Raw genomic sequence first — 7,876 nt, 5'->3', positions numbered from 1 at the left:
GATGCTTTGTACTCCTTCTGTTCCTAAATATATGCCTTCTTAGAGATTTCAATATAGAGTATATATGGAGCAAAATGAGTGAATCTACACTCTAAAATTTGTCTATATCCATCCGTATGTAGTCCGCATTGAAATATCGAAAAAGGGTTATTTTTAGAAATGGAGGGAATAACAAATAAAAAAGATCACATAACATAAATTGATTGATCATAAATTATTGTTTTTTCTCCTAGGTGGGATTGGTAGCAAAGTTGTTCTGTTGGACTATGCAGTTCATTGGCCATGGAGGTTTTGAGGCAAATCTCTATCAAGCTATTAATGTTAGGTTAAGCACTAGCTTTAGTAAATTCCTGCCCAAGGATTATACTTGACACTTACTCTGACGGTAGAACTGGACATGTGCTCCATTGTTTTCACGTTTGAGCATTGAAAATGAAAACAAGTGTTTGGGTATGTGGTGGAAATCCCTCTTACGTGATTTCTAAAAAAGGGTTAATCAAAGATTGCATTCATGAATAATAGAACTACCAAAATGTGGACATGCTAATTTATTTTTGAGGAACCTAGCGCACCAACAACTATCACCTGGCCCATGTCAAACGTTCACCCCAGCAGACTAACCTGTCAACTACCAAAATGTGGACATGCTAATTTCTGCTTGGTATTCCAATGAGCATAGACGAACAATAAATTTATATATTGAATTATCTTAACATTCAAAATAATATTAATTTCGAAAATTGTAGGGATGTGTGTGACTATTTATATTATTTTATGCTTTGGTGGAACGGTGAAGAATTAGTTCATCCACTTTGCCCAATGAGTATTCTCCATTACACATTTTAAGACCTTCGACGTGAATTCTTCGTGCTAATTACATATATTGCTTGTGCGGGTTGGGTATGAGTTGAGGAAGGGTTTTTTAGTTATACTTGTTCAAATTTCATGCGAATGGAGCTAAAGTCAATATTCTTAATATTGTGCAAGAATTTCTTAAGCGCATCAAATGGATCTTAATTTGTAATTGGTTTTAGTTAGATAATCTCTCTATATGTATAACTCATCAGATTGCCTTTTTTTGTTATCAATTTACGTTGCAAGTGAAGTTGACTTTAATTATTAGCTGATTTTGCATGTGCTATCTATTCTCTTCACGTGAAATTTAACATGTATTATGTTTATATAATTCCAGCAATATATTCAAAAGCCCATGGCAACGCATGGGCACTCTACTAATGATTGTAAGTTTTGTCCATGTGGCAATTGTACATTGCATAATTTGAAAATGTTTATTGACAATGTTTAAAGAGAGTTAAACGTGAGTTAATTACAAAAATTCACCACATTATGGGCTAGGTTTGTGCGCTACGTGGGTTTGCAGGTTTGGCACAAACACCACTAATTCTTGGACTAATCTTTTACTTCCTCTGTAAACTAATATAAGAGCGTTTAGATCGGGAGTACAAGAAAGCAAATTTTTACATGTTTTTCTCTTACCTCCTTTTTTTACAAGGTAAAAAGATAGAGTTAATCAGACCACTAATTAATAAGGTCAACAGTTAGATCTATTATATACTTTTACCTTTTATATGTGAAAATAAAATAAAAAGGAGCATGTTAACTTAAAACTACTCAAGAAAGAAATAATGGTTGATAGCTTTGTCCATTTGATAACGATTATAGCATGTGGGTCCCGAAAAAGCTAACGTGATGTAATTGTTCACACAAGCCGTCATTAGAGGAGACGGCCAAAGCCGTTTTGCCGGTACTGGTCAAATCCCTCCCCACTCTTTCTTCTCGCTCGCACTCTCTCCCTCTCGCACTCTTGTCTCTGTTCTTCGTCGTTGTTGTCGCGCCGACCGCCGGCCACTGCCCCGCCACGCTATGGTGTCCTAGAATGACGGCGAAACCAATGAGGATTCCATCCAGTACGTCTCCTCCTCTGACAACATCATCAAGGTGAGTTTGCTAGGGCTAGGGTTTGTGAGTTGGGGATTAATACAAGGAGCTCGATCTGAATTGTTCTTCCAAATATTTGGTTGTTCTTTGCTCGTACAGATCCCTGCTACCATGTACGACATTGTTTAGTGAGTTGGGATATGCACTGTGCATAGGTGGCATGTTTGCAATCATGTGGTAATTGGATTTGCAGTCATGTAGTGATTAATTAGTTGGGATATGTACCATGCTCAATGTTTAGTTGGAACATTAGATTTGCAAACATGTGCTTAATTAGTGCTATGTGTTGAATGTTTCCATGTGGTTAATTAGTTGATTGGTCAGCTGTTTAGTGAGTTCATACTGGATATAGTACATTGGTCATTGTTTTGTGATGAATGTTAGTGGTTATTTTTTAGTTCATACTGAATCTTATATACGTAAATAGTTGATCCACACTAACTCAATTACCTTCCCATGTGACTATGCATCATGCATGCCCACTAGATTTAATTCTCTCAACATGCAACTATGCCAACTCATTATGCCACTATGCATGAGAAAAGGCCCACCTTAAAGCGGAAGCGGACGAGGAGCACACGGAGGCTCCACTCCCTGTAATCTACACGTCCAATATTGTCTGGGGATGGAACGCAGTTAATGATGTTTAAGTTTGCTTTCATCTTATCAGGGACGCCCTTCTCCACCATAACACGCGAGTACAAGAAGTATACTGCATATGACAATAAATCCAGGGCAGGCGCGATGTCGATGGCCACAGCCATGGGGCTTGTGCAGGACACAACGAGCTTGGACGATGGTTGCATAATTTGCTCGTTGTCAATGGCGTAGTCATCCGCCTGGCTTTCTTCCTAGACATTTCTCACTTACCGCGGGAAATTGGGACTTGGTTTCAGCAGCTAGGGCGGACACCATGTCGTTGTGGCCGTGTTTGCACGGGATGCGGCAAGCTCGGACGGCTACCTTGTTCATCCTCAACGTTTTCCCCATCGGCCACAACATTGTTCCCCGTCGGCCACATAGCCTTCCTTGTTCCTCCTGGTTTTTCCTCATGTCCATGTTGCCTTCCTTGTTCCTCCTGGTTTTCCCCATGTGCATGTTGCCAAAGGAGAAGATGATGAGCGCAAAGAAGAAACAAAAAAGTAGAGAGAGGAAGAAGAACATGAGCGGTGCCAGTTATGGTGGAGAAGGGCGTCCCTGATAAGATGACTTCGTGTGAAAGTCAGTGCATTAATTAGGTTGTTGGGAGCTGGTGGTTGAGGTCCTCGCGTGTGGTGTGGTCTGCACGACTGCACCTCACTAACAAAGTCAGGCCGAAAAGGACACCAAATACAGGCCTATATTATATGAGAGATACATGAATCATAATCTCCTTATACATACTCCCTCCGTCCGAAAATACTTGTCGGAGGAATGAATGTATCTAGATGTATTTTAGTTCTAGATATATTCATTTTTATGCATTTTTCCGACAAGTATTTTGGGACGGAGGGAGTACTATCTATATAGCAGTGTGAATCCCGAGGCAAATAAATGAAGAAGATTTCAATGGGTGTAGTCGCCGTGTGCTCCAATGTAATTTTGCATGCATGTTATACTTATATTAAATAAATTTGCTATAACTATACGAAAATGGCCTTTGGTGGCCGAGCACCTTGCAGGCCGGAATCAGCCCCGTCGGTGCTCGTTGCGATCGGTGCCACGCGAGTATGATGCTACCGTATTTTTACTGTATTTATAGGAGAGTCGGCTGCACAGCCCCGTATTTGCTACCAAATAAACCGTGCGGGCTCACATACTTTAGCAGGCACATGAGTGCAGCACAGCTGCATGTCGCGGTCACGCTGCATGGCACGGATTTGACTCCGTCAACATGTGCGCTTGGTAGATGGGCAGGGAGCCGTTTGGGTCGACCGTTGAGGTCCTGCCGTTGCCTTGGTCTCATGGCTACTTATAGGAGTTGGCTCTCTATGGTTGCCGCACCCAGCTCAAACAAAAACGACATGGCTTCATCTTCATCCTCAGTTCATTCCAGGGAAAGGCGACAGCACCTGCCACTCATCATGTGCCTGGAATGCGGCGAGGTTCGGGTGGAGACCAACATTAGGTGGAGACCGCTCATCCTAAATGGTAGACCAATCAAAGCAACACAGCTTGAGCGAAAAGGATCAAACAAGTGATTTTTACACCAAACACACATCGTTTCCAAGCAATTCTCCGACAACAAATGATACTACAAATATAGAGATTCACTAATATGTGGAGTAGTCATTAGCAGTCTGACATCCACATAAGCACGGTTACATGAAACTGTCATGTTTCAAGCATAGAAAACAAATAAAATCAACCATAGAAATCAGCCTTGTGTGTGTTGGTGCAGGTCAAATGGTTTGCACTTTCACTATGCTGTGTGCCGGTTATATTGGCGCAAAAAGCATCCATGAAGTAAAGTTTTAGCCCATTTCATCCGGGTCTCATATTTGGGTGAGAAATGCATATTTTTTTTGTAGACAATGCTTCTCAACCATACATGCCCGACCATCCTCAAATTATTTCTCACTAACCATGTGATGCACCATCTTGTTGAACTCCTGTTTGAACTCACTACCCTTGCCTAGCAGTGTCCCAAGACACTCTTTTGCTTTCTTCAACACATGCCATTTGCACCACCGATGTGTTGTATGTGGCATGACATCTTCTATGGCAACCTCCATTGCACGAGCTTGGTCTAAAACCAACAGCTTTTTGTCAACACATACCAGGAGGAAAGCCTTTCTACATCATGCTTAAAAAGAAGATCAACACTCGATAACATTTTTTAATACCTGTGAGGATTGTGCGCGGCTGTGGAGCTCCTATCATATGGAAGAACTCTGTAAATATCCACTTGAAGGTGTCGATTTTCTTATCGCACATCAGCACACCTCCAAAAATAATGCTTTGGAAGAGATTGTTGACACCAACGAAGAGACCAAATGGCATGTCATATAGATTAGTTTTGTATGTGGTATCCAACGTGACAGCATCGCCAAAACACTTAAACTGCTCGATGCTTCCCCCAATTGTCCACATCAAAGTCTTGACTCGACCATCACAATCAACCTGCACATTGTATTTACCCTGATTCTGCTTCCTATAAGAAGTCGAGGCCATCCATGGTGAATCGCCGCGCCGCATAGCTACCACGGTCCACGGGAAGGGGATGAATAAACTGACCAGGGAAAGAAACATCACCGCTTCTGGGGTTAATTAGCTGCAGCGCCACATAGGCCCGGAATTAATGTCGCACCAGCCCATAACTGCCACCAGCTATATGTGCTATTTTTAAACCAGCCCAGCAAGGACAAGAGGTGCTTGATTATGCAGTGTGCACCCGAGGCCCACGTATAACGCTAGCACACCACCCCACGACACGCATGTATTTCAATCTAACAGCTATCGTATACCTTTGATTAAAAAGCCATGCACACATCGCAGCGCTATACTCCACGGCGGGAGATTGCGGCCTGCAGGGTGCTCGGCCACCAAAACGCCACTCTCATAACTATATAATAATCAAATATATTACATTATATATGTGCTTGAGTTTCAATTCCCATATCGCTAATAAAAATACTAAAGTTTCATACCGTCTATTCTCATAGAAATTACTCCATCCAATTCCTGCTGCAACGCGCGGGTATCATCTCTAGTATAATAAGCTAGTATGCTCACATTTTATTAAACAACAGTAATGTGCATTTGCCGTTAAACAAATTTCAAGTCTAGTAGTGGTTCTTTTCGGTGATTTATTCTTTTTACTTAGTTCCAAGATAAGTGCAATGGTCAGTAGCGAATAACGAAAATGTTAATGTTCAATAGCTTGTCGAAATCTTGGTCAATCATGTCATTTGGTGCTCAATTTGCCAACGATAGATGTCATGTTTGTTTATTGGTTTATCTGGTAATTGCTTAATGTTTTGTATAACTGATCAAAGTCATTGATCTTATTGCCCTGTTTTTTATCTACTTTGGCGGGAAGGAAGAAACTATGGAGTAGTTCAGTGAGTTGAGACATTTTTTTTTGTTTTCTACTATGTTTCCCAACAATGTTGCCCTCGATGACCTGTGCCATAATGAAGTTGTTGGCCTCGGCCTGGCTCATTGTTACATGGTTGCCAGGCCACCTCACCTTGCCGCCGATGCCAGCGTCGGGCCCCATGTTCATGTACTCCATGCAGTAGAGTGTGTCGACCATGGACTGGTTGTTATCCCACGCGAGCCGCCCCTCGGGTCACACCACAACGCCGATGTAGGACTGCATGAACACCACCCGCGAATACGCCTTCCACGGCCGCCCCAAGAAGGTTTGCATGCCGACGACCTTGTTGGTCTGGTTGGCCATGTTGGCTTGAAGGAGGTCGTCGTCCATGGAGAACGGCGAAGCCGGAGTCCATCGAGGTGTTGAAGCGGCCCTAGGCCATGATGGAGCTCTTCTGGCCCGGGAGCGGCGTGTGGACGAGGAGGAGGCAGTTCTGGAAAACGGCGGCGGCCATGCCAAAGACGAAGTCGACGGTGGCAGCGGCGCGGCAGCTGCGGTAGAACTGGCGAAGCGAGTGCACGTACATCGTGTCCTGGTGGCCCTCGAAGGTGCGATGGTATAAGAATGACATGCCCTAGTCGCACCGCAGCGCCACCGCCTGGTGCTTGGCCGGCCCTGGCGTGTTCTCGAATGTCACGTCGCGCGCGATGAACCCCTTGCGCACCACCGCTGCAATGCATGCATGCACGACATCATCACAAAGCCCAAGCCTATATTGTATTTTATACTAAACTTTTACACCTTTTACAAGCCAATTCGCCAAATCATTATAATATGTACACATTCTTTTACATAATAAATGCATTAATAGATTACATTAGTTTTTATTTTCAATGCACCGTGCCTTTAAAATATGTCTAAACCTTTTTTTCTTAAACTGGAGAAGAAAATTGGTTTGTCTTTATGGATTAATTTCCGACGCTTGCATGATATCCTTAAAGTGCATGTCAGAAATATCTTGGTAATTAATTCTAGTTTATAATTAGGTGTTAGCAAAGAGAAAAATCTAGTGTATATAAGGTATTTACAAAAATATTTCCACTGAATCATTAGCATATTGGTTTACCATCTGTATTTTGGGGTCAAAATGTCTTAGAGAAACTCTAGCATATTCTCTAAAACGTCATTCCTTTACAAAAAAAGGAACGTCAACATAAAGGTTAAGGGGTCAAAAATCCACTCTAACAGATTCACTAAAGCGGTCCGCCCAACGATGCCATGAACCCTATCGTGACCGGTGTTTGCATTCCATTCTTGATTCGAGGTCCCGCACCTGCAGCCATATCCACCGTGCAGTCTCGCCGCCTAGGGCAGCACCTAGTTGTCTTTTCGGTAGCATCGATGCGAGCGTAACGCTGAGTGGTAGCCCCGCAACTCACATTGACCAAGCGCCATCCAGGCTCCCCCCTAAGGCGCCAATACCCAAGGGTGGCACCACTCGTTGCCAGTGGAAAATATGAAAAACAAGAACAGGAAGGAGACGTTGGTCGCGGCAGCCTTTGTGTCTGCTCCATTCTCCCCTCTGGCTGATGCCGGTCCTCTCAATGCCTCTCTGGTCTACTTGACAACCTCCATTATGGTGATCAACCCGAGCTGCCACTAGGTGTTCGATGGAACGACGACAAGGTAAGAAATTTCCCCCCTTGTTTGTTTTGATTTGTTCGGTTCAACTGAGAATGTGAATCCAAGTGTGCTTCTCATACCGTGATGCAGCTTTCAATTTTGAGAATAGGTCGGCGACCACTTGAGCATGATGGAAGATTTAGGTGGGTTTGAGGACTTGGCGGATCTTGACTGGGCTATATCGCTTGACTTGCCTCTTTCACATTTCAAGGG

General features: G+C 43.2%; 1 pseudogene; it reads right to left on the bottom strand.

Moving 5' to 3' along the window:
- Nucleotides 1-5,887: 5,887 nt before the first annotated feature.
- LOC123139559 (pectinesterase/pectinesterase inhibitor PPE8B-like) lies at nt 5,888-7,435 on the bottom strand (annotated as a pseudogene).
- Between the last annotated feature and the right edge of the window lie 441 nt (nt 7,436-7,876).

This window comes from Triticum aestivum, chromosome 6B (assembly GCF_018294505.1).
Source record: "Triticum aestivum cultivar Chinese Spring chromosome 6B, IWGSC CS RefSeq v2.1, whole genome shotgun sequence".
Taxonomy (NCBI): Eukaryota; Viridiplantae; Streptophyta; class Magnoliopsida; order Poales; family Poaceae; genus Triticum; species Triticum aestivum.
Note: the sequence above shows the minus strand (reverse complement) of the source record. Positions and strands in the feature narration are given on the sequence as shown.